Source organism: Budorcas taxicolor, chromosome 8 (assembly GCF_023091745.1).
Source record: "Budorcas taxicolor isolate Tak-1 chromosome 8, Takin1.1, whole genome shotgun sequence".
Taxonomy (NCBI): Eukaryota; Metazoa; Chordata; class Mammalia; order Artiodactyla; family Bovidae; genus Budorcas; species Budorcas taxicolor.
Genome location: NC_068917.1, coordinates 44,379,606 through 44,407,112, shown reverse-complemented (window position 1 = coordinate 44,407,112; position 27,507 = coordinate 44,379,606).

The following is a 27,507-nucleotide window of genomic DNA, read 5'->3' as shown; positions in this document are numbered from 1 at the left end:
CACAAATGAATATGAGAAATAATGAAAATGACCATGATGACCCTTCACAATCTTGCTACTTGTCAGTGACAGAATATGCTGCTTTAGAAACTGTTTATTTAAAAGCTACTATTCTGCTTCACATCAAATGAAGTCTCTATTTCTTGGAATCTAAGCTCCATGGAGAAAAGTGTCCTCTCTAGCTTTCTAAGGAATTAGATTGATTAGAAATTTCACCTTTTTACAAGGTGGGTGTTATTCACAGATCACAAAATACGTTTGGCCCCATGTAAACTGAGTTAACTAAAAGCAGAAAAATATATTTAAGAATGAATTAGGGGGAAAAAAAAAAAAAGAATGAATTAGGGGAAAAATGAGTAGGAAAATCTGGAGATGACTTCCAGAACATTAAACGATGCTTTGTTGAAGTATACTTGTAACTTAGCACAAACACTTCCCCTTATAGTTGTATTATTACATTATATTAAGGTTCAGGCATGCATTTTGATTAGGAAAGTGAAGGTCTACATCAGAATATGGAGAAATGCAGAGAAAGCAGTACCCCTAAAATGTTTCAACACCAGATAATGTAATTACCATTCTAACTGGAATATCAGGGGACCAAAAACTTTATGGGAAAAAAATGTCTCTTGTAAATGAAAAAGAAAAATCACAACTATTGCTGGGAGTCAAGAGATACAAATCATATAAATTGGCTAAGAGAACTCATTCTAAATATTCTCCAGGGAGACTTTGAAATGGGGGCGGCGGGCAAGCCCAGCCCTACCCATCTATGTACGAGCTAGGTGCCCCTGTGGATTTATTTCACCTCACTGAACCAAAGTCTCTTCAAATGCTATTATTATTCCTTAGATTAGAAAATTAATATTCATTGCCTGTGGTTGACATGTTCCCTGGTCTTCTGATCTGATCTTTCTAAAAATCTAAGGAAACAGAATTCATATCCTGAAGGACTTGTCATCTATGGAAACAGGATTTAAAAACTTAATTTTCTGAGGAAGGAAAAAACTATGAAATTAGAAGTGAGTCTTCCTATAAGGAGAAAAACATAAGCTTTATCCAAAGGAAATTCATGAAGTAATGACACAGACCTTCTGTTTTCCAGGCACAAAGAAGCATTACAAGGGCCCAGATTCTAGCCCCAGTGACTGTGTTTACACTGTCGGCTATGTTCTTTCCTCAAAGAGTTTTAGGCCAGTTGCTGAATTATGCCTCAGTCTTCTTCCAAGGTAGCAGACCATCTCAAATTAATTTGCAATATTTATAAATATCTTGGGGTCTACAGCTTCATTAGCTGGATTGGGTTTGGCTGACAGCAATGCATAAAATTCAGATTCACTTTCCTCCTCCCTGTCCCAATGTATGGATTTTCATTAATCTTTGATTTCATGATACCCACGATTCAAGGCGTGGGTATTCTCTCAAGCCTTTCCACAATCTGTCTCTGTCTTTTAAAACATAGATTCTAAACCCATGACTGTATAAATGTCAAAGTTTGTGAAACATATTTTAGATAAGGACCTAAAACATGGCTACCACAGAAAATACCAATATTGCTAGAGTGAATCTGTTTATCCCCAAGATGCAATAAACCCAGAGTGAGTATTCTCGTTTCCTTTCTTCTTAGCCCCCTTCCTTCCTTCATTCCTTCCATCCATCCATCACTCCTTTCATTCTCTTTCCCCATCTTTATCCTAACTTCTTTGTTTCACTCTATAAAACTTCACTGTAATTTCTAGTGTTTGAAACAGCAGCTACCCCTGTCTCTCCTATGAGTGACTTAATAAAAACACTTCAGTGTTTGAACCTAAACATAAGATGAATTTTATCTTCAGTGCATCCCTATATTCCTGAAAAGAAAAAAAGCTAGCTGAGCCCAGCAAACAAAGAAATGAAGTCACGATAAAGTAAAGCTGCCTAAAAATTAGACAGAGGTTCCCACAAAGGATGTGTCTTAATCATAAATATGGGCCTCTTCCATCCAGCTATTCAAAGCAAAGCAAAGGACCTAGAAGCCAAAAGCACGCTGGAGCCGATTTTCTGTTCCACTGATCAGTGCAGTTCTGCTGAAGGATTTCGTATACTTTGAGCTACGTGCTTTAGTTTTGCAAGTTAGCTGCAAACTCCCTGAGGGTTTTAGAGCAATACTGTATGTGATAACTAATTTTAAAAAGGATTCTTCGCATGGTATTTAGCAATTTGTGTTAGAAGCACAAATATATTTTTTTCAAACAGGCCCTTAGAAGGTCCAGCAGATGCTTTCTGACTGGTGCTAGAACATACCCTTGATAAAAGCAGGGACTTTGTTTCCTTCAATCCTTGTTGCAGGCAGACTCTACAATGGCCCTCAGTGGGCACTGGTATTCACACCACTATGGAATCCTCTCCTCTCAGGTGTGGAGTGGCCCAGTGACTAACCAATAGACTACATCACAGGTCATGGGTATAACTTCCATGATTAGGTTACAAAAGACTGAGATTTTCATCTCTCCATCAGACTCCTTCCTCTCTTACTGGCCTTTATGACACAAGTTGCCATGCTGGGCAGCCCATGTACCAAGGAACTGGAGTAGGCTTCCTACAAATGGACCACAAGGAACTGAGGCCCTCAGTGAACCACCAGTGATGAACAGAATTAAGCCAACAACCACACAAGAGGGCTTAGAAGAGGATCCTCTGCCCAGCCAAATCTTTATATGAGATCTCAGCACGAGCAGAGCCTTCAGTGCAACAAAGCCTTGAGGGCAGCTCTGAGAAAGTGAAAGTGAAATTTGCTCAGCCATCTCCGACTCTTTGCAACTCCATGGACTATACGTTCCATGGAATTCTCCAGGCCAGAATACTGGAGTGGAAGCCTTTCCCTTCTCCAGGGGATCTTCCCAACCCAGGGATCAAACCCAGGTCTCCCACACTGCAGGAGAATTCTTTACCAGCTGAGCCAGAAGGGAAGCCCAAGAATACTGCAGAGAGTAGCCTATCCCTTCTCCAGTGGATCTTCCGAACTCAGGAATTGAACCAGGGTCTACTGCACTGGGGGCAGATTCTTTACCAACTGACCTATCAGGGATGCCCACAGCAGCTCTGAGAGATCCTGAGCAAAGGCCCCTGCTAAGCCACACTTAAGACTGCTGACCCTAAAAACAGTTAAGACAATCAAAGTGTGCTGTTTTAAGCCACTGAAGTGGTGGTTGTTACTCAGCAATAGGTAGCTAATATTCTGCTATTTAGACTTTCCTGGTGCCTCAGACAGTAAAGAATCTGCCTGTAATGTGGGAGAGCTGGGTTCAATTCCGGGATTGGGAAGATCCCCTGGAGAAGAGAATAGCAACTCATTCTAGATGGGGAAACAGTGGAAACAGTGGCTGACTTTATTTTGGGGGGCTCCAAGATCACTGCAGATGGTGATTGCAGCCATGAAATTAAAAGATGCTTGCTCCTTGGAAGGAAAGTTATGATCAACCTAGACAGCATATTAAAAAGCAGAGATATTACTTTGCCAACAAAGGTCCGTCTAGTCAACACTATGGTTTTTCTAGTGGTCATGTATGGATGTGAGAGTTGGACTATAAAGAAAGCTGTGCACCGAAGAATTGATGCTTTTGAACTGTGGTGTTGGAGAAGAGTCTTGAGAGTCCCTTGGACTGCAAGGAGATCCAACCAGTCCATCCTAAAGGAGATCAGTCCTGAGTGTTCATTGGAAGGACTGATGTTGAAGCTGAAACTCCAGTCCTTTGGCCACCTGATATGAAGAGCTCACTCATTTGAAAAGACCCTGATGCTAGGAAAGATTGAAGGCAGGAGGAGAAGGGGATGACAGAGGACGAGATGGTTGGATGGCATCACCGACTCAATGGACATGAATTTGGGTAAACTCTGGAAGTTGGTGATGGACAGGGAAGACTGGTGCGCTGTGGTCCATGGGGTCACAAAGAGTTAGACATAACTGAGTGACTGAACTGAACTGAGCTAGTATTCTTGCCTGGAGAATTCCATGGACAGAGGAGCCTGGGGGGCTACAGTCCATAGGGTTGCAAACAGTTGCACATGACTGAGTGACTAACACACACACCCACCCTGCTATTTGCCCAGCACCTTGTACAGTGCCTGGCTCATAGTAGGTGTGCAATAAACATGAACTGAATGAACCAACAAATGAAACTAATTTCCAGCACTGATATGGAGAGTGTTACTGAAGAAAGTTAGTAACCTATTCATCACAGTGCTGCTGTGTACAACACAAATAGGTAAGTAAAGTCAATTTTCTACAAACACTCTAATAAATGCAATTTTGTAAAAGAAACTCTAAGTAAATACAATTTCCCATAACGAACATGTTAAATAAACTGTTCGGTAGCCATAAGAGCCTCAATGTTGACTTATATTTTCCAGGAGAAAACAATAAACTTTCTATAGCTAAAAATGAAATATTACAGGAGACTTTCCTCCCTCCCCCCCGCCCCCCCCACTCTCAGGGACTGGTCTGGAACTCAATTTCTTCATGACAAAATTCCGAGGCTGTGTAGCTCTGACTCAAGTGGCCCTCCCACCTGACCTGGCAAGTGTTCTTTACTTTCATGCCTTCACGGCTCCTGACTGGAAAATATGCTGCAACCTACCCTTCACATTCTCAAAAGCTTTGGGGGCAACTTCCGCTCTTCTCAAGCTTTCTTATTAGATATTCTTGTGATTTGCAGCATGGGATTCCAACTTCAATTTTAACCAAGAGGGAATAATTTTTTTTTTTTAATTTCTCGTTGCAAGTTGTGATCACTGCTATGAAAGCAAGAGGGCTGAAGTAAATGGTGGTAAATGCTGTAGGAACCCTGGGTACTCAGCCTTGTGAGAAACATAACTTTCAAACTTTGAATCAAAGGATGAGAAGGACCCATAATACAAAGGGTTGAGATGGGGATGTGGACATGGAATAGCGCTTCAAGCAGAAGAACGGCACATAGAAAGGCTCTGAGACCCCTCAGCAGACAGGCTGATAGTCGAGCCAGCCATATTCTGAATGTGAAAGGCAACTACACACAATCCATCTGTTGGAATCACAAATGTACATTTTCTCCAACAGTCCTGCAGGAAGTCCAGCAAAGACAAAGAAACCTGAGGCTCTCTGAATGGTATTAAAATGCAAGCTCCACAGAAGTGTTAGCTTAGCTTCACAACTGCTTGTCAAATAGCTTTGTGTTATTTTTAATTGATCATTTTTAGTCCACTTACTTTAAAAATTAATAAAAAGTCATTTTTATTTTTTGTTATTCTGTTTATTTTCCCCATTACTTTATGAGATAAAACTTAGCTTCTAGGAAAGAAGACTAAGGTTCAGGCAGGTTCAGAAAAACTACCCAAGGTAATGAAGCCAATACTTGGGGTAATCTGAGCTGGCTGGGGCTTCCCAAGTAGCCCTAGTGATAAAGAACCTGTCTGCCAGTGCAGGAGACTTAAGAGACTCAGGTTCAATCCCTGGGTCGGGAAGATCCCCTGGAGGAGGGCATGGCAACCCACTCTAGTATACTTGCGTGGAGAATCCCGTAGACAGAGGAGCCTGGCGGGCTACAGTCCATACAGTAGCTAAGAGTCAGACAGGACTGAGGCAACTTAGCACACACACACAAGCTGGTTGATCCAACCATCTCACCAGCCTAATCATAAAACAGGTTCAAATAGTGAGAATCAATTAACAAAAGACGGTCATACAATTTTATTTAGATTGCTGACCTGGAGTTTAGGAAACCTCATTTCTATCTAAAATATGCCAAGAAAGATACCACAGTATCATAGAGTGGTAGATAGCCACTCTACCCATTCACTCAGGATTCTAAGCTCACTGAAGAATCCAGCTCCCTGTAAGCAACAAGTAAGTATTTTCTCATCCTATGGATTTGTGGCCAGACATCCAATTTTAATCACAGGCTAAAGACTGGGTAGCTAAACACAAGTGGTTACCATGGCAAGGAGGAGGTGCTCAAGTTTGTGGACAATGTACCTGGAACAAATAGACCAATAAAATAAGGTCCATTTGTCCATATTCTCTGCCCTCCAGGCCATTGTGAGCCTAATGTGTGCAGCACCTACCGCGGAGGGCGTAGCTTAGCTAAGTGGAAGTAAGTGGAGTAATTAAAACGTGACGTGGGAAGGGCTTCCTTGGTGGTCCAGTGATTGGGAGTCTGCGTGCCAATGCAGGGGACACAGGTTCCGGGAATCAGACTCCACAGGCAGCTAAGCCCGCGCGCCACCACCACTGAGCCTGCGCGCTAGGGCCTGGGCTCTACAAGAGAAGCTACCGCAGTGAGAGGCCCACACACCTCAGTAAAGACACCGAGCAGCCAAAACTTAACTAATTAAATTTAAATATTTTAAAGGGATCTGAGATACCTAGTGAGACCTTATTCAAGAATGTAAGGGCATTCCACTGAGCAAGGAATGTGTTCCTATTAAAATGTTAACGTACTGGGAAAACCTAACCCCTTCAGCTTTTACAGATCTTCCAGGTGAAACCCTGGCAAGACAGAGAAGGAACTGAGCGGTGTGGGGGAAAGCCTCTCAGGCACTCGGGAGGAAAATCCTGGGAGGAGGAGGTTACTGATGCCCATATGCTCCCATGTGTCAGGGATAAGAATGCGCATCGCTGCAACCACAGGAGGGGGAGAAGGAGGTACAGAAGCAGTTTCATCATCAGGATGGTCCTAGTCTGGTTCATTTTTATAAGCCTCATCTTTTAAGGTAACTATACATTTCAGATATCCTGTGGCCAGCCACAACACAAAGCACAAACATAGTGTCAGTGACATAGCTTTCTTTCTTTTCTTTTTTTTTTTTGCTTCAATCATCTCTTTGTTTTAAAAAACAGCTCTGAATATTACAAGCACCTATGGTATCTACAGTTTACTCACAAGATCCTCATGCTTCTTTTCTCTTCCCAGTGGCACTGATGTTAAGTATTAATCAGTGGATTGCTTGTCCTTGACATAGCTGATTCATTGGTACTAATCACAAACTTAGTAACACTATTGAAAATGGGGAAAGAAAGGGATCTTTAAAAGGTCTTTATTTGGCCAGAAAACCAAGTCTTTTCAGCTGTTTTCACTTCCGGTGAAACACAAGGGCCTTGAACCATTTTCCATTTGTCACCCATTCGAGGTTCCATTACTGCCTGAAAGGCTTTTGCTTCACTGCTTGCGCATCCCATAATGCTGGAACACAAAACCAGGTCCAGCTGAAAGCCTCCATTTCATTCTATTAAATATCTTCCTTGGAAAGCCACAAGAAATCATGAAAGCACTGCTTCTGGTAAAATAACAATGAAAAAAAGGAGTTACTTGGCAGGATTCTGACAGTATTTCACATTTTAAAACAACCTCTTCAGTGCAACAAAATCAAAATAGTTGCTAGGATTAAACAGTAGCAAGGTCGGCTTTGCCCATGAATATAAGGAATGATCTATTGTTTGGGGGGTGGACTACTGTGCTAAAGAAATATGTAGTTGTTTTTCAAATAGTTTGGAAGGAGACATATTAGGGCGTGCTGAGTTTGTGACTGCTGGGTGGGGATAGGCTGGGGAAGAAATTCTGCATTCTTCTTCCCTCACATGTCCACCTGAAGGGAGTTCCACCAGCATGCATGAAGGCTGTTTCTCTTTGTCACAGAAATTGGCGAATGAAACTTGGGGCTGCTGGCATTTGCTGCCAAGGGACCAGAGGTGCTAACCACTCTGCAATGTCTCTCACAATGAAGAATGTTCCAGCACAAAATTATGCCCCACTGAGAAATACTGTGTCCCAGTAAGGACTCCAGCCTCTTTCCCCATGCCCTCTCTCTCCCCCCCAGGATTCTCTGATTTATGACTTTGAGAGAAGGATAAAACCCGCACACTCTAGCCCCTCCCTGCTTGCTTCCTGATCTGCTGCTCGTAGAGAAGGCATTCTATGAGGTGTTCATCTCAAGTGGGGGCAAGTGCAGTTTGTAAGAGAAAAATAAGAAAGCCCTCTGTGGTACACATCAAAACCCATGCTCTCTATCAGCTGTTTCAGTAATTGTGAGGAAGAGGACTGTTATTACAGTTCCTCCAAAAACCCCGAAGTGCGTGTGTGAGAGAGTGAGTGTGTGCGTATCCTACATGACCCAGTTGGTCTCAGCGGCAATTTTAAAACATTTTACCTAAATTATGTGACACCCCTCCCATGGAGAGGTGAGGTCTATCTGCATTCTCTCCTGTTGAGCCTGGGCAGGTTTGTGACTGCTCTAACCAACAGAGCATGACACAGGTGATGCCAACCGACATCCGTGCACAAAAAGGAAGGCAGCTTCTGTTTCGTCTGCTGGAAAACTCTCACTGGGCAACAGCAGTCTCGCTGGGAGAAGCCCCCGGTGTGAAGAAACCACGCAGGACAACGTCATCCCACACACAGAGGCCACATACAGGCTCCCTACGCACAGTCTCGGCTGTAGTTTAAGGCCAAAGACCATCAGCTGGCAGAGTTCTTTCTTGCTGAGCAAAAACCAGTCTTTGGTCTATTAACGCCTTCAAGTGATTGGCTGAGGCCCGTCCAAATTCTGGAGGGGCAATCTGCTATACCCAAAGTTACTGATTTAAATATTACTCTCATCCCAAAACACCCTCACTGACACATCCAGAATAATGTTTGGTGAGTTATCTGGGTACATGGCCCACCCAAATTAACATACATAACTAACTATCACACCAGCCCAGATGCCAGCCCAAGTGAAAAAGCCTTCCTGGATAACCCAGATCATGCTGGCTACCAGCTGAGTGCCAAGGAGTCACCTGTCAACGGCACAAGGAGCAAAAGAATCACCCAGCCAAGTCCTGCCTGGTTTCTTAACCCACAGAGTGGTCTGGGAGCATGGCAGTTATTTTAAGGCACTGCGGGAGCTTGTTATGCTTCAGTAAAAACAGGAATGCTAACTTCAACTCACGTTACTCCCCTTCCCCCTTAAGAAGCATCAGTTACACCGGCCATGTCAGACACATCAGCTCCCGCCAGCTCCTGGGCCCTTCCACCTGCCCTTGTCTCAGCCTGTTACGGTTTTCCTCCAGCACTTTGCTTAGCTGGCTCCTTTCATCCTTCCTGCCTCAGGTCAAGGATTACTTCCTCAGAGAGGCCCTCCCTGACCACATTCTCTATAAGTTGCCTTCCTCTCAGTGTCTCTCATTTTTCATTCTGTTCATCTACCTCAGTCTGAAATTATCTTGCCGCACCTTTGGCTATTGTCTCCCCCCAGTTAAAATATTAGTTCCATAATACTGGGTCTTTATCCAGCCCCTATACTGTCCACACAGTGATTAGCACAGAACACATGTTCAATAAATATTTGCTGAATGAAAAGTAATTAATGCTCAGGACTTCCCTGGTGGTACAGTGGCTAAAACTCTGAGCTCTCAACGCAGGGGGCCCAGGTTCGATCCCTGGTCAGGGTATTAGACCCCTCAGGCTGCAACTAAAGATTCCACACGCCACAACTAAGATCCAGCACAGCCAAATAAATATTTAAAAAAAGAAAAGTAATTAATGCTCATGTCATGCACAGATGCCTGACTTGCAGATTCTAAGTTGCAGTCCCTAGGCCTCAACCCACTAACACTTTTAGCACAGATTCAATGAAGGAAGATGAGTGTACCATGCGATACAAAGGACGTGTTTCTCTGATGTTCCTTCTCCCTCGTTTGATGAGATGAGCAACCACCAGGGGACAAAAAACCTGGCATCCTTTCACAATCCCTCAGAGACAAAAAACCACTGCATTTTCATACTGGATTATCAATGTGGCTTATTTATATATTTTCCAAACTCTTCCAGATTAATTAAAAGACAACTCTAAACTGAGAAAGGGAATAAAAAGTTCTCTCTTTCCTCCTGGAGATCCACTCTACCTTTAGCCTTTACACAATGCAGTCTCAGCTCTTCATCTCCCCACTGCTCCCCAGCACAAGCTTATAGAGACCTTGGAGAAAGGGGTGGAGGAGAAGCAGCCCCATCCCCCACTTTTTTGGTTTCCCTTCCCTTTCCCAGTTCAATGAAAACAATATATGTTTTTCTCCATCACCTGAACTCAACTCCTGACCCACAAGCCCTTCCTACCTGCAGCCACCCTCCACGCCAGCAGCACCCCACCCTATATACTTGCTAATTCTTTTGTATTCTGATTCTCCCTTGTATTAACCATGCCTTTTCATTGTATATTCTGATACTCGGACACAGGGGCCTCGCTGATGCTGGATACACTTGCCTCTCCCAGGGTAAACCAATTCCTAGAGATAGTTTACAACTTACCTGCAAGCACACTTTTCAAATAAAATCCAATCAGTCCAGGGCCCACACACCATCTGTCTCCTTTACTGGGTCCCCACACCCTGGGCCACTATCCACCTGCCCTAAACACCACAGGGCCAGATACCAGACCACCAGGGAGAGCCTGTATGCCCCCAGAGCCCACTAAAATGATTCTAACTAGCCAACTGACACCTGCCCACCCTGCCTCAGCCATTCCTTCCCATAGAAACCACGACAAAGGCTCTTGCCCACAGCTCTCCATCTCCTCCCACCCGCCTCCTGAGGACTCCAGTGCTTCTCTGAGAGTTCCACCCACCCACCCTCATGGCGTGCCCTCTCTCTCTTCTTGGGAACTGAGTAACAAACTTTCTTTTTTTTTTTAATGTTTATTTTTATTGGGCTGCACCAGGTCTTAGTTGTAGCATGTGGGATCTAGCTCCCTGACCTGGGATAAACCCCAGGGCCCCTGCATTAGAAGCAGAGCCATAGCCCCTGGACAACCAGGGCAACTGTCTCCTGACCTGTGTACCTTACTATACCTCCAATTGCCTGTTAACTCACTACATTTTACAACATCCCCCTAGACTGTAAATGAAGCCAGTCTCTTAATCATTTGGGAGACAATTCAGAGTCTGCACTCTGAGTACTCAGTATTTCAACTTTCATTTTAGCAAGATTAAAAAATTCTTGCATTAAATCACTGACTCACTCAAGAAACATTTATTGATGTCTTGTGTGTGCCAGGTATTGTGGAAGGCTCTGGGAATAGCAGCATAAATGAAGCATGCCTCAGGCAGGCTCCTGGTAGGATGGGGGCTCAGAAAAACGGATGGATGAATGTTTTCCCAGAGTTCACAAGCTAGAGCACATTACTGGCTAGATCCCCTGGTGTGTTCCCTTCACAAAACTGTCAATTTTGGAGGGACTGAAAATAGAATAAACTAATTTGTCTTGTTCTGTCCCATTCTTTACATGACAAGCTATTGAAACTGGAAATCAAGAAAATTATTCTGTTTTCCAAGTATTTATCAGATTTAATTAACCCTTCTTTGAAACACCTTCACCAAAATACAGCCTAGCTATTCCTCAGCACAGCCTGAGAAAACTGTTGTCTGGGGGACACAACATAAATATTAATAACAACAGAAAACACTTACTGATGTCTTAACATATGCCAGGTATTGTATCAAGCATGATGTATGCATTGTTTCATTTAATCCTCATGTCGGGGTGGGAGTGAGTGGGCTGCCATTTCAGTCTCCAGGGGATCTTCCTGACCCAGGGATCGAACCTGTGAACCTGTGTCTCCTGCATTACAGGAAGATGCTTCACCGCTGAGCCACCAGGGAGCCCTAAATGTGTATTATCATTCTTATTTTCAAATGGAGACACTGAAGCTGAAGTAGGATGAAAGTTTTGATAAATGCAGCACAGCTGAGAAAGGCAGTGCCAGGATCTGAATTCGGGCCGTGTGACTCCAGAGTCTACTTGTTTAACAACAAATTCTAGGTACGAACTGAGAAACGATATCGTTTTCTAAGGGTACATTGCTTAGGCCCTTTCTTACAGCCCATTAAAGAATCTGGGCCATTCTTCACCCCAGGAGAAATTCTACCCATTCAAAATGCTGCTACTAAATGTACAATATTTGAAAACAACATAGTCTTCCTTTGGGCTTCCCTGTTGGCTCAGACAGTAGTAAAGAATCCACTGCAATGCGGGAGACCTGGGTTCGATCCCTGAGTTGGGAAGATCCCCTGGAGGAGGGCATGGCAATCCACTCCAGTATTCCTGCCTGGAGACTCCCCATGGACAGAGGAGTCTATGGGGTTGCAAAGAGTGGGACACAACTGAGCGACTAAGCACAGCACAGTCTCCCTTCTAACAGTTCTTTAGAATTTGTGGGTAAGCTGCTCTGCCCAACCACCATCCACAGGGGTCTAGTTGGTTATACAGTAAAATGAGCTACTTAAAAACAAACAAACAAACAAACAAACAAACCTCAAGAATTGTTCTCCAAAAACTCTCCATAAAAGAGCAGCAAACTTAAGTAACTGCATTCATGTACAGAACGCATCTTAGGACTCAAGTTGTTAGGAGAGTAAGTTTTCTGCTTCTTTGTTAGTGAATCTTTCACTTGGAACTGAGTGAAAACCTTGTGGCAGTGACTGCTCGCCTTAGCTTTAATTATTCCTTTTGTTTCCATTAACGTGGTTTACTGCATACCAAAGAGGTCATCTCCAGATTTGATTTGAGGGAAGCTTATTCCTCTCTGTAAGATGATTATACCCTCATAGGCCAGGCATCCGCTGTGCTCTCAGGAAACTACAACTTCAGTCACGTTGAACCTCTGATACTTCTTTTAAAGCACATTTGTGGGAAAGCCACAAGACACCAAGTACCATGTTTATCTCAAATCTGCTCTTCTGTTTCTCTATATGTATGACCACAGATTAAACAAAATCACTATAATAGGCAAACTGAATTTCTTTCTGGCACCTTGAGTTTCAGAATTCCCCAGCAAAACACTGAAACCTACTCCTTTTCCTTCTTATATCCAAAAAAGAGATCCATGAGTCGCTTGAGTAAGGCTTCTGATCTCTAGCCAAATCTCAAGCTTCCTAAGACACTGGTCAAATGATACTTAATATTTCTTAAAAAAAATTCTTTGTGTGTGTGTGGGGATTCCCAGGCAGATGGTAAAGAATCTGCCTGTAATGCAATTCGATCCCTGGGTCAGGAAGATCCCCTGGAGAAGGGAATGGCTACTCATTCCAGTATTCTTGCCTAGAGAATGCCATGGACGGAGGAGGCTGACAGGCTACAGTCCATGGAGTCGCAAAGAGTTGGAGACAGCGGAAAAACTTTCACTTCATTTAAAAAAAATTTTAATATATTTTTTAACAACAAAAATATTTTGTATTGGAGTATAGCCGATTCACAATGCCGTGATAGTTTCAGGTGAACAGTCAAGGGACTCAGTCCTAAAGGAAATCAGTTCTGAATATTCATTGGAAGGACTGATGCTGAAGTTGAAACTCCAACACTTTGGCCACCTGATGCAAAGAACTGACTCACTGGAAAAGACCCTGATGCTGGGAAAGATTGAAGGCGGGAGGAGAAGGGGACAACAGAGGATGAGATGGTTGGATGGCATCACCCACTCAATGGACCTGAGTTTGAGAAAGCTCATGGCTTTTAATTTCATGGCCTTAGAGAAATGCAAATCGAAACTACAATGAGATATCACGTCATTCCAGTCAGAATGGTTACCATCAAAAAAACCCCACGAACAACAAATGCTGGAGAGAGCATGGAGCGAAGAGAACTCTCTTGCACTGTTGGGAAGAATGTAAATTGATATAGAGAACAGTACGGTTCCTTAAAAAACTAAAGTCAGAGCTATTATACGACCTGCAATCCCACTCCTGGGCACATATCCAGAGAAAAACACCGTGCGAAAAGCTACACGCACCCCAGCGTTCACTGCAGCACTGTTTACAATAGCCAAGACATGGAGACAACCTAGAGGAATGGATAGAGAAGATGCGCTATATATATACACACAATGGAATAATACTCAGCCTTTAATACTTCTTTTTTAAAGGCCCAAACTTCATCATTTCAGCCTCCAGTAAAGAGAGAAGACACACGTGAAGGGTTTTATTATTCCACAGCAAGTATGTGTTGAGTGCGAACTATGTGCCTGGGTCTGTTCTAAGGCTACAGAGATATAGCAGTGAGCTGGGATCACACTTCTCACTGAGGAACAGCAAGACAGTTTTTGAAATTCCCACTGGAGTTAAATCACAACGCAGAGCACCCTAAACTCGACTCAACATCTTAGAAGTTAGGGTCGGAAGGAACCTCAGCAGTCTGCAGACCTGCACCTGCCTCAGGATCTACTCCCTACACTTATTAAAACTGGTGACTTCATATGAGCTGCAGAAAAGAGCAGTGATCCCCCCACCCCCATAGTTATAAGCGAAGTGTGGTGGGCGTGTACATACATTCTCTGGGGCCGCGTTGTAAAGGTTTCCTTGAATTCTCAAAACTTCTAAGATCCCACAAAGATCAGAAGCATTTCCTTCATACTCCTCGACTCAAGGAAGCCAGGCGACTGGCACTTGCGCGTCTTCGGTGAAGTCGCCTCTGGAACCGAAACTGCTGCCGTTAGACTCTGCACACCCGGCTCAGTCCTTCCCACTCAGAACTTCGCCCCCAAGAAAGCTTCAGACCGGGAGGTGGTGGCCCACTGCCTTCGAAAGGCAGCGAGGCATGGAAGGAGAGAGACGAAGGTTCCCAGCGAGGAAATCACGCGCCTCACTTCTGACATCTACACGTTACGGCCAAGACTAGTTCGCAGAGCCCGCCTGCCCAGAGCGCCAAAGTTTCTCTGATCGCAATTAAGACCCAACTGGAAGCACATGGGCCTTTGGGGAACTGGCGCGATAGCCCGGCAGTCCCGCAAGCCAAGCCTTCGTGGGCAGGGGGTGCACACCCTCTCAGGACCAGGAGACGCGACCCCGGGCCTGAGCGCACCCCGCAGCCCTCTGCCCCCACCCCACGCGCGCCGGCCAGCAGCTCACCGTCGGTCACCGTCGCATCCGCCTCCTCCCCCGCCGGGGGCACCTCCAGCCGCAGAGAGTTCGGATAGGGGAGCGAGAGCGGCCCCGCGGCGCAGAGCTGCTCCTCGGTGACGAAGCAGAGCTGCACGCGGGAGCGCCGGCGAGCCAGGATCCGGGCGGGAGCCGGAGCCGCCGCCACGGTGCGAGCGCCTCCGCCTCGAGCCGCGCCGCCCGGCGCTCCCAAAACCCAGCCGCGGGAAGGGCCGGGGCCCCGGCCTCACCTCCGCCGCGGGCTCGCGCTCCCACCTGGGAGGTGCCGGCCGGCTGGGGCTACACCCGGCGCCCGCGCATCCCCCCCACTCCACCCGGGGCCCGGCCGCCGCTGGCGCGGGGACCCCCGGCACACAGGGCCGCGCTGTCAATGAGTAGCAGGGTGCAGGCGCCCCGCGGGGCCGCGGCTCCGAGCGCACAAGTTTAGAGAGCGCGCGAGGCACCCGGAGCTGGCTGGGGAACGGTGACACCTGCTGTCCACCGGGACCCGCTGGGCGTCGGTTTGGAACCTGCCTTGGCCCGCGCTTTGCTGGGTGGGCACTCGCTCTTCTGGGGAGGTTCTGGGGCTCCCCGGCGCCCACGTTGGAACACACGTCTCAAGTCCTGAGCTCTTTCCTCATGGGCAATTTTCCCTACAGTAGCATGGCCGGGGGCGGTGCTCTAAGGGAGAAGTCCGAGGACACTCCTGCGACCCGACCGGCTGGCCCAAATGACCACGTGCATCTCCCGTCGCCTAACTAGGAGTTGAAAACCCACTGGCTGCTGGATGGTGAACCATTTCTCTAGACGTGAGTTGGGAGGGCCAGGGAGTCTCATCCCCAAGTTGACGCCTGCCTCCACCAGCCACCTAACCTACCCAGTTAGCTCTGGCGTCAACGGATGGGGCCTCCAAACCCAATTACAGGTTGTCTTCTCCAAAGAGAAATCGGTCTTCTGCTGCAGGCGGCTATGAAAAAGCAGCAGTCCTTCCGACGGGAGTCTCCCTCAGTCACAGACTCACTTACCATAAAGGAAACTTTTCAAATTCTGCACCAATTTATGTATTTTAAATCTGTCATCTCCTGACAGAATGAACTGCAGGGAGGAAGCAAGGATTGTAAAGCCATGTAGATTCCTTGAAGACAATATCCTTAACCAAGCAGGCTGACTTGACAAGAATGAGCTTCCCTGGAGGTTCTGGGGTTTGTAACTTCAGAATTTCCAACTGGATTGGACCCAGCCAGGCCTTATGGAATCCCTGGTCTCATCTATTTCCCAACTACCACTCCACCTCCCACTTGGTCCTAAGTTCCTGACATGGCCTCTTTGACTGCCCGGCTCATCCCCTCCCAGGGCTTTTTCTCCCCTTTGGCTGTCTGTTGTCTCTCTCTTTCATCTAAGTACCCTGCTCTTCCTTCTTACGGCTTTGATTTGTGCCCTGGAAGTCCCTGGGACTCAGAAATTCTTTTAAAAGTTGGCGCTGTCTCGAGTTTCTGGGGTGAAGACCACTGAACACTTGGATTCTGCGCACCCCGCCCCTCCCGGTATCATTCTGCCTCTCCTGCTTCCAGCCTCCTCTAAACATTCTCCTGCCTTCCTCATTTCTTTTTGCCTTCTCAAGCCCTGCCTTGATGGCACTATTTTCGTGCTACCCAAAACCCTCCCAAGTAGTGCTTGGACCTCTTTATCCTTCTGTCAAAAAAGCTTGTTAAGCCTTCAAATGCTTTCAGTTGTTAAGTTGGATTCATGCTAAAATGTGAATGATAGATGAAAATGACTCATAAAGCATCTCTACAAGGACAATATAAAGAACTTAGAATTTCCACCATACTCTCAAGAAACCAAGAGTTCTCTGTTCCTTAAACCAAACAAGCAAACATAAAACACATTGGCAGTATTTCCCCCACATTAATGTGGGGCGCAAAAACCCAGCCTCAGCTAACTGCAGAAAAAAGTCAAAATTTGATTCACCACAAAGCCAGGAAATCTAAGCTTTGGTCATGACTAAATTTAGGGAATTCATGGATCAGGCAGTCTCATCTCATCTTAAGTAGAGGCCTTAGTCACATGCTGGAAGTCGTCACTGATTTACAACCTTTCGGCAAAGGCAAGGCCACTTATCCTCTAACTCCAAGTCAAGTTGAGCCACCTGAAAATGACTGATTTGCTGTGAGGTCTACCCAACTTGGAGAAGGCAATGGCAACCCACTCCAGTGTTCTTGCCTGGAGAACCCCAGGAACGGGGGAGCCTGGTGGGCTGCCGTCTGTGGGATGGCACAGAGTCGGACACCACTGAGGCGACTTAGCAGCAGCAGCAGCAGCAGCAGCAGCAGCAGCAGCAGCTACCCAATTTGGCTCCCGGAGTAGGAAGAGTGGAAGCCTTACCAAATCTGCATCATCTGAATGACTGCTGAGCCGAAAACCAAAGGGAGGAGGTCGCTGGGATGATAAAGCAAGTTATAATCATGACATCTCACACTGAGGGCTTACCACATGCCGGCACTGTTCTAAATACATCATAGACATCCCACTACCCTATGAGAGCGGAATTAGACTATTATGACCCTTGTTTTGATGAATGAGGAAACTAGGCACAAAGAGTGACCAATTTGCCCAAAGTCATAACTGAGAAGCGACAAACTACAACAGTTCAGACACAAAAATAAGTCCATGAATGCCCTTACTACCATTTTTTCACAGTTAGAAGCTAGTAGACTAATTTCCTGGTATTCCAAATAGAACTCAGGACCTTAAGAGGCCCCAGAATTGTGAGCACATTATTTAAACGGGTCCCATTTTCTTTCCTCTCGTGCCCCCCTCCCACCCATACAGATGGTTAAGAATCGCTTAGACTTCCCCTCCACAGGTGTTTCACATTCCAATAGTCTTGCTGATATTTATACTTGAACAGTTTTCACCCTGGAGCATGTGCTAAGCAGAAAGTTCCATGAATCATTTTTCTTCTGTCTTAAGTGTAGTGTGGATTTGCTCACATCATCTATTCGATCCACCAGTGAATCTGACTTTTTATCTTTAGATTATCCCTAATTTCTGTTTCCCAGCAGCCATCACCTTCTTCCTCATCTTCCTTTCTGTCATCAGCACTTTCTTTTCAGGGCCACCAAACACTAAAAAAACATCAGTACAGGATAGTTAAGAAGGAAAGAGGAGCTCCCCTGCAATGGAATACTGATTGGGAGCAATTGGAGAGACTTTTCTACTAGATTCCTGTATCTGCTTTGCCAGCCTTGGTGTGTGCCAGGGAGAGGCTTTTTTTCGAGCAATTGGCAGAGACATAATGGAGGTCTGAGGGTCCAACTGGGGGAACTAAACCCATGCTCCAGATTCTTCCTCCTTCGTATCCTCCAGAAAGAATAAGTTCTCTCAGATGTGAGGGAGGGCCCCTGGTACCTGAGAGCCTTGACAGACCCCTACCCACCATGTCCAGCTCCAGACTGACTCTGTTGTCAGTGCAGCATCAAAAGCACTGTCTTTGTTTATGTATGTGATCTGTGTCCAAAGCTTTGAGAGATTCTTTCTACCCTTTTCTTTATCCAGATAACACACAGAAAAGGACCTCTGGCCAACTGCATTTGCAGATGCCTGTGGCTGCAAGCTCAGCTCAGCTTTGGACTCCAAAGAGACATCATCAGACCAGTGCTGAGCTGAGACAGAGAAAGGGGCCCACTTTGTCTATCTCCTGCCTTCCGTAGGGTGCAGCCCAATCTGCTAATGAACTGCAACTCAACTGCCTGAAGTCTAGACCAGTCTCTTCAACTCCCAACAAGCTCTTTCCTTCATATCCTCAATAGAGAAGCTCAGATGAGAGTCCCTGATACACTGATTTCAAAGTACATTATCCTCAGCTACACAGTGACCACATTACTTATCATATTGTTCCGAACGACAACAACAAAAATCTACACATCATGAAGAAACTGTGATGTCACTCGTAAGTCTACCTCCGATAGTTCTGTGGCCAACCCCGGGACACAATTCTAACTCCAGTAACGCAGATGCAGGAAGAGGTACTTATAAGAAAAGGGGGGAATTAACCTTGGGATAACCCCTCCCCACCCCCCCCACCCCCACCATGGTGAGGTTTCCTGAGAAAGATGTATGGGAATGGCCAAAGGTAGAAGAAGCAGCAGGGAGAGGTGGACCTGAGATGAGGGAAGCAAGGTTAGGGCTTGGGAACATCGTAGGAGAGGTTTCATGTCCCTTAGCTCACAAAGGAAGTCCCACTTCATACGCAGTTTTTCTCGTCTTGGGCTGTAAGCTTTCAGCACCCCATCTCAGGGCTTCAGTTGGTCAGCTTTGCCTCTGCCGCTGAGTGTGATGGTGGGCTGACCTCAGGGTAAGAGAAATAAATGTGCCAGTGGCATGGGGAGGAAGCATTTATCTAGAAGACTGTATCCAGGATTGCAGACCGTTACTAGCAAGAAGTGAATGGGACCCCACAGGGCTGGGAGTGAAAGGAAGGAGCAAGACCTGCTGAGGAATACGCCAGGAGACTGGAGCCCGGCAGATTTGGGGTCTAATCCCAGTCCCACTCCTTCTTAACTGAGTAGCTCCGGCAAATTATTCATATGCTTTGAATTTATGGAAGCCTTTACAGTAAACTCACAATGCCCCTATAAGCTTATTGTGAAAATTAAATGACACGGTACAGCACTGAATATATATAGCAGCTATTCCCTGGTGGTTGGAATGCAGAAACTGCCTGCAATGCAGGAGATGCAGATTCGATCTGTGGGTCAGGAATATCCCCTGGAGGAGGGCATGACAACCCACTCCAGCATCCTTGCCTGGGAAATCCCATGGTCAGAGGAGCCTGGCGGCTACAGTCCATGGAGTCACAAAGAGTCAGACATGACTTAGCACACGGCACACAGCATTAGTATTATTAATTCATGCCAGAAAAGATGGAAAAGTGAAAAGAGAAGCTTAAATAAATCATATTCCCTCACCTGAATGCAAGTACTGGAACTATGAGTTCCAGTAGAGTTATTTCTTACACTACTTTTTTCTGTTAGCTAGCTAATCATGGCATTAAGTCAATTTTTTTATTGAAAGAAAAAAAGTGTGAATACCCACAAGTCAGAGAGATGTATGTATATAGGATTGACTCCATTTTTCTCGGATAAGAAAGACTTATCACACAGGCATATGAGTGTCAGCTTTTACTTACTTTTGCTTTTGTTGTTCTGTCATTTATTTATGGCTGTGATTTATATTGTACTCATGCCCAGAGGCACATTGGCATGTTTTGTAAACTACCAAATAAATAAACAGCAGCTATATTTCCAGATCCGTTTGTATGGAGGTGAAAGCAAACATGAAAATCGGAGAAAATAAGCTGAAAAACTGGGATGATGGTTGGAGGGGCATTTTGAAAAACTAATGTGATTATTATTAATCTGCCAATCTACGCTTAAATCCAGGGTCAGACCCCACTGCAATTGTCAGTTACAAGGAAATTACTTCAGTGATCATCCACCTGGAGTTCTTCCCCAAGAGGAGATGTGTTTGTATGAGATCTACGCATGATTTCTCATGAGGTTCTCGTCTTGATCTCTGAGCAAGAAATATAAAACGGACATAGTAAGCTTACTGACCCACCTCTTATTCTCTCAGCAACCACCGTAAACCAGAATACACCTTGTTATCTGATTTATTAGAGAACACAGCAGGAAGAATAAAACAGATGCTATAAAAAATGCATCAGGATATATTTTATACCACATGCTTACCCTTTTCAGTTTCTCCGTAAATTACAAAAAGCTGCCTCACCAGTGAATCTTAATGCATCCTTCCAGCTCTACTATTTTCAGTATGTAGACTAGCTGATATTTATTCATTGATCTACGTGGATTCTCCTTTGTATCATATGGGTGCAGATTTACCTTTAGGCTAGTATTAGCACTCCTCCACATTCTGAAGGGTAATGCTGGTCAAATTTTATTATGCTTAAAAATCACCTGGAGAGATGGTTAAAATGCAGATTGCTGGGCCCAGTCCTCAGTGATTCAAATTTAACAGGCCTAGTGTGGTGCCCAAGAAATAATTCTGTTTCTAACAAGATCTCAGGGGATGGCAATGCTGCCGGGTTGCCACCAGTGGACCAAACATTAACTCTGTTCTAACCTTGGGAGCAGTTGCACCCCAAGTTAGGCTGAATGTTAAACTGTGCAGCAGCTAATCCAGAAAACTGAAGAACTACATAGAGATGATGAAGGAGAATTATATTGTTCAGTTACACGTGTGTATTTGCTGGAGGGCTTCCCAGATGGCTCAGTGGTAAAGAATTGGCCAGCCAGCAGGAGACGCAGGTTCGATTCCTGGGTCAGGAAGATCCCCTGGAGAAGGAAATGGCAACCCACTCCAGTATTCTTGTCTGGAAAACCCATGACAGAGGAGCCTGGCGGGCTACAGTCTACAGAGCTGCGAAAGGTTCGGACATGATTTAGCAACTAAACAACAACAAAGTATTTGTCAGGAGCTGGTTTTGTCACAAACACTTTGAACTGTTTTCCTATAAGTTCAAAGCTGTCATAATCATAGCTTATCGTTTCAGGGGGTGCACTGACACAAAATTTCCAGAAGGGACAAATGAAGAATGGGATTATTTGAAAGAGCTCCACCTTCACGCTTGTATACCAACCAATCAGCACTTCCCTCTCATTCTCATTCCCATGAGCATCCCAGGTACAGCACGCGAAGCACTTTAACCTCTTCCATGTTTCCCCTTCTGCATCTGCAAAGTGAGAAGAGCAGTGCCAGTATCAAAGACTTGACGTGAAGATTAAAAGAATAATGCACACGAAAGCAAAACACTGCCCAGAGAATACACCCTGGAGTTTCCCATTCTCTCAGGGCACCTCATTCCTTTCCTTCAGCATGCTCATTGGAGATTATAACTCTCCATGTGGCGGGTGGGGAGGGTATGACTTATTTAACCTCTCTCTCTCACACATACAATACTATCATAAACCCCATGAGTATCCGTTTTGCTCGCTGTTGAATACACACCCTTAACCCAGTTCCTGCTTTTTAGCAGGCCATCAGAAAAGACAGTATTTGGCCTGTGGTAAAAACACAGTGTCAATTTTAAAATGGATACACATAAACTATTAGGTGCAATAAAAATGAGCAATTTAGAGAAGGAAGGCATTCTTAACAATCAAGAATCTGACTATGCCACTCGGATTGGCTGCAGCCAGCAAAAGCCTCTGTGTTGTGGTCCCTCAGAGGACCACTGAGATTGCTAGCTGCGACTGCAAAGCCAAGACTGACAACTGTGGTGTCTAAAAGTTGGGTTATTAGCTCCCAGGAAAAAATTAAAAGGTTGAGCTACTGATCTCTTGGGTCCTTTTTTGTTTAAGAATCTACTTTGTCTTTCATTTCTTCAAATGTATTGCCTGTTCTTTCTGAGTTCATAATGGAAAACTAAAGTCAGGATAAGTGAAGAATCTTAGAATTTACAAACACAATGCAGATTTGAAGCTCAGTAGTTGCCATATGTCTGCCAGATTTGTCAAATTTACAATGATGGTGGGGGTGGGGCTCAGTTAGATTGCCAAGAACACTGACACACACTAAGCACATAAATTTTTACCTTTCAAGGATCCAAATTAATTTTTGGTATGAGGACATTTATTAGTATGACAGCTTTACTGTACAAGTTAAAAATAGAATTTCTTAAAAGTACAAAGACACTATATCACTGAGCTCACACTGTTAAGTGTGTTTCCTTGGAAGGAGAAACAAACAGCTTGGTCCTGAGACAGAAGTTGCACAAGGAGTCAACATATACAAGCTAATTGCAGATAAAGATAAATCTTAAAACACTTTTTATATATACATAAAGGTAAAGTAGGCCATTTTAAAAGCTTTCCTAAGCTTTGGGGCTTTCCTGATAGCCAGTTTGTGAAGAATTCACCTGCAATGCAGGAGACCCTTGTTCGGCTCTTGGGTTGGAAAGATCTGCTGGAGAAGGGATAGGCTACCCACTCCAGTATTCTTAGGCTTCCTTGTGACTCAGCTGGTAAAGAATCCACATGCAACGGGGAAGACCTGGGTTCTATCCCTGGGTTGGGAAGATCCCCTGGAGAAGAGAAAAGTTACCCACTCCAGTATTCTGGCCTGGAGAATTCCATGGACTGTATAGTCCATAGGGTTGCAGAGAGATGGACACAACTGAGTGACTTTCACTTTCCTAAGCTTTGCAATCAGAACTAAACCTGCAATGCTTGTGCATTAGTTTGAAAAGTTTTCAAAATGAATTCGAAGCCTCTATAGTTTTGCATTAAGTCTTTTCTCTTTCTGCCACTAATTTTTACACTTTGGAAATCATGTCACTCTCAAGAAATGAATTCCCAGTACCTGCTGAAGAGATGCTATTTTCAAATGTTCCTATATTTGGTTTTCAGCTTATTATGGTGCAGAGACAGGGTTCCTAGTCAAAAGATGTGTGCGTCCATCTCAGCCACACAAGCTGGTACCTTCTTTACCTCTCTGTGCCACAAGCATCTCCATTTATAACAGAAGGATAACAACTAAACTAATCTCAGAGTAATGGCCAGGACGATCCTCTTAATTCTCACTTATTCGGGCTAATGTAAACTTTGTTTCCATTCCCCAAACAGGAACAATTCTGCAGTGGAAGGTACAGCAAAGGGGAATAATGCATGCAAAAGTGCTTAGTAAGACGAAGAAGCACACAAATACTTTTATTAACATTACTTTAAATAACTTCCCCAGTAAGGGAAGAACCTAGCTGCTGGCCACAGACAGAAACAGCCCCAAATGGTTACCTAGGAGCCAAGCCTCCCACAGGTTTACTGCACTCACACATCTCTGGGTCTTTCAGAGTGGGCAGTGCTCAGCACTTTGCGTCGACATTCAGTGATACCTGCCAATTATCTTCCCCAGAGACCTGCTAAGAGGGGCTGTGCTCTGGAGCACCTGCAATCTCTGCTCTTTAAAAATAGAAAACCACTTAAACTTGTGGAGGCTTAACACAAGTGGGGGCAGAGAACCACCTCAACCCTAGTACACGCAAAGGATTTTTCTCCTCCTTTGTACCTGAAAAGATTGTTTTTTTCAAATAATGTCTTTTTCTGAAAATCAGAAATGAAATAAGACAAATAAGATCTTGTTCTTGTTTGCCAAATAAGATCAATAAGACATTTACTGGTAAACTATAAAGAAAACTTAATTCTCACTACTTTCCTAGTTCTTTAGGCATATCACTACAATTGAGAGAAATTATCAGCCTTGAGGATAATTTTCAAAGATCATTTTGGTCCTCATGGTATAAACCACCAATTCTCTCTCACACACAGAAAATACAAATTATATATATATGTATGTATGTATGTATAGGATCAGATGTATATACATGCATAGGATCAGATATTCAAGTTCAGTCTGGAAAATGTGAAGTAAAAATCTTTAAATCTTTTTTCACGTTCTAGAATCACAAAATATCTTTAAAACTCTACTGAGTATGAGGTAGAGAAATAAGCATCCTGTTCATTGATGCTGCTGCTGTTGCTGCTGCTAAGTCGCTTCAGTCATGTTCAACTCTGTGAGACCCCATGGACTGCAGCCCACCAGGCTCCTCCGTCCATGGGATTTGCCAGGCAAGAGTACTGGAGCAGGGTGCCGTTGCCTTCTCCAGTTCGTTGATGAGGGCTATGTAAACTGGTAAACCTCTCTAGAGGACAGTATACATCAAATTTTAGAATACCTATCTCTTCATACTCAACATTTCCACTTCTAAAAATGGACTGGAAATGGACTGGAGTCAAAGCTTATGAGGCACACAAATTTTATGATGAAAATGTAAAACTTATAAACGTACTCAGAAATTCCTTCAATCTGCCTCAAAGTACAGCATATTGTATAGAGTCATAATAGAGTCTACATGTGAGAAATATATAAATGTGTAGAGGTCAATGTGTACAATATAATTTTACAGTATTTCTAGCAACAAAGGTTGACGAGACCTTCCCTCATTCAATACTGGAAATTAAAAGACAAAGCTTAAATTATTGATGATTATAGAAAAGGAGGGGTATGCTAAGGCACGGGTTTCCCCAGTGGCTCAGCAGGTAAAGAATCTGCCTGCAATGCAGAAGACACAAGAGATGCAAGTTTGATTCCTGGGTCAGGAAGGTCCCCTGGAAGAGAAAAATAGCAACCCACTCCAGTATTCTTGCCTAGACGGGCTGCAGTTCAAAGGGTTGCCAAGAGTCAGACACGACTGAAGGACTACGCAACCGTGCTCAGGCACATTGTCTCTGCATAGAAAGGATTGTTGAGCTCACAAGGTTTAGTTTGATTTGGTTTGGTTTTGAAAGCATGGAGTTCAGGGGTTGCACATTTTCAGAGGTGTAGGTAGGCTAACATCATATGTAGAAGCCTGGTTACCTGGGTGAAGCTGTTGGTTGGTTGCTTGGTTGTATTTGAGGTGTATTTATTGGCATGGGTCTCTGGTTGACTGGCTTTCTGTAGCCAAGGTTGACACTGATTGGCTGGTAAAAGTGTGTTCAATTTGTTGATCTGTTGGTTTATAAGGAGTTCTGGTGGCTACTTGTTATCGTGGCTATGGAACAATATATCTTTTCCAAAACGTGTGGAAATATATTTGATCTTATTGTTGAGCTTACCCAAATGTCTTTTGAGGCAACTGCACTTTATAATCAGAAAAACAGAAAAGGAAATTCACTGCTGAAAGAGACTGAAAACAACTTATATAAATTAGGTTTTTAAATCAATCTGGCACATTTGTATGATAGAATACAATATAGTTTTTATAAGGAAGGAAACTAGATGTGTTGATATGGAACAATCTCCATGATGTGGTGGTCAGTGAAAAAAGTCAGCTGTGGAGTAAGTTCTTATCTATATGTAGAACTCTCTGGAAGGACCATAAAAGACTGATAAAGGTATTTACCTCATGAGAGAGAAATGGAGTGTCCTTGGGAGGGAACAGTGGCGGAAAACCTTTCATTAGAAAATCAGTGTTCAAACTCCAGTCATCTTGGACTCTAAATTCCATTCTCTTTCCACACAATTCCACCAACTCATCTTTGACGTGAGTTTTCAGGTTGGTGTTCCAGTTGGCTTTGAGTAAGAGCTCCCCTGACATACTACATAAAATGGTCCTTAAAAACTTGTAACACCAGCAGCCAAAATCCCTCTCTTCTTACTCATCCTCATTTGCTAATGTTGACTATATTCTGGAGGTTTGGCAAACTTGGAGTGAGCACCCTTCCTAAGAAGGCATTACCCTGAGGCAGGACTGTCCTGCCCAGAGATCTCCCGATCTGGGGGCCCTCGCTGCTCCACACCCCCCGTAACTCCCTACTCACCCTGTGGAATGCTCACAGGGTTTGCCTTCTCCATAAACCAGAAGCCTGCTCTTTCCTCCTTCCCTGTTTAGTCAGCGCAGGGTTGACACATCTGAAACATCTGCTGGGGTGTCTTTCCACCGCCTCCAGAAGCAGTGCCTCGGGGGCCCCTGAAGTACTTTCCCCAACCTTCTCTCCAATCTTTCCAGCCTCTCGCATGCAGCTGAGAGGCTCAGGACTGAACATGGCCAGCCGGGCATGGTCTCTAGAGGGCTCCGCATCACTTGCTACAGTTCTCCCCTCTCCAGTGAGGGGAGAACTCATTAATGCAAAATGTACCGGAGCAGGAGCGCAGTCCTGTCAGAACGCCTGGGACTCCTGGAGCTGCTGGAGGCAGCACTGGGCGAGGTGCCTGGGGAGCCAGGAGGGGAGGCGAACTGTGGGCAGAGCCTAGGGACAAGACAGGAGGCACACCTTCAGATGGTGGAGGTGCTTCGGAACAAAGTCTCCACATAGCTGTAGGATTTTCTTCTCGGGCAGGGGCTGTGTCAGTTAGGCAGGTGGATTCTTGTATTTTAATCTAACTTTCAACCCATCCACAGGCTTCTCTTTGGAGCCCACACAGGGAGAGTTTGCTTGAGGTGTCTGGTGTCTCTCATAGAGACCTGAATCCTACTGGATTAGAGCTCCACCCTAATGGCTTCATTAAATCTTAATCACTTCCTTTACCAGCCCCATTGCCAAATACAGCCACACCTGGGGTTTTGGGCTTCAGCTGATCGTTCTGGGAAGGGCACACGCGTTCAGTCCAGATTAGGTGGACGTCCCCCACCACTGTCATACTGGAGTCAAACCTGAGCCTACATACAGTTCTCAACCAGACAGACGGGTCTATTCCCCACAGACCTCCAGCACCTGGGAATCTGCTGGACACTGAATACAGGTTCAGGGCATCAGAGCACCATGGTTAAGAACTCTGGTTCTGAACTAACAACAAACAGCCAGCACCTCTTGTCTGCTGTCTTGGGAACGTGACTGCGAGTCAGAGTTCCACGGTGACAGGCACACGGCAGCACGCAGGGCACTAGGCTTTCTGTGGCAGCCCTGGGGTGGCTTCGGGTAATGAACAGCCTCTTGCAGAAAAGAAGCAGGACCCTCCAGGGCCCTCCCCAGGACAAAAGACTTTCCAAGTCCCCTGTTTCTTGTTTGTAGGAAAAAGGCTTCAGCCAGACCTTCCCTGAGCTCCAAAGGGGA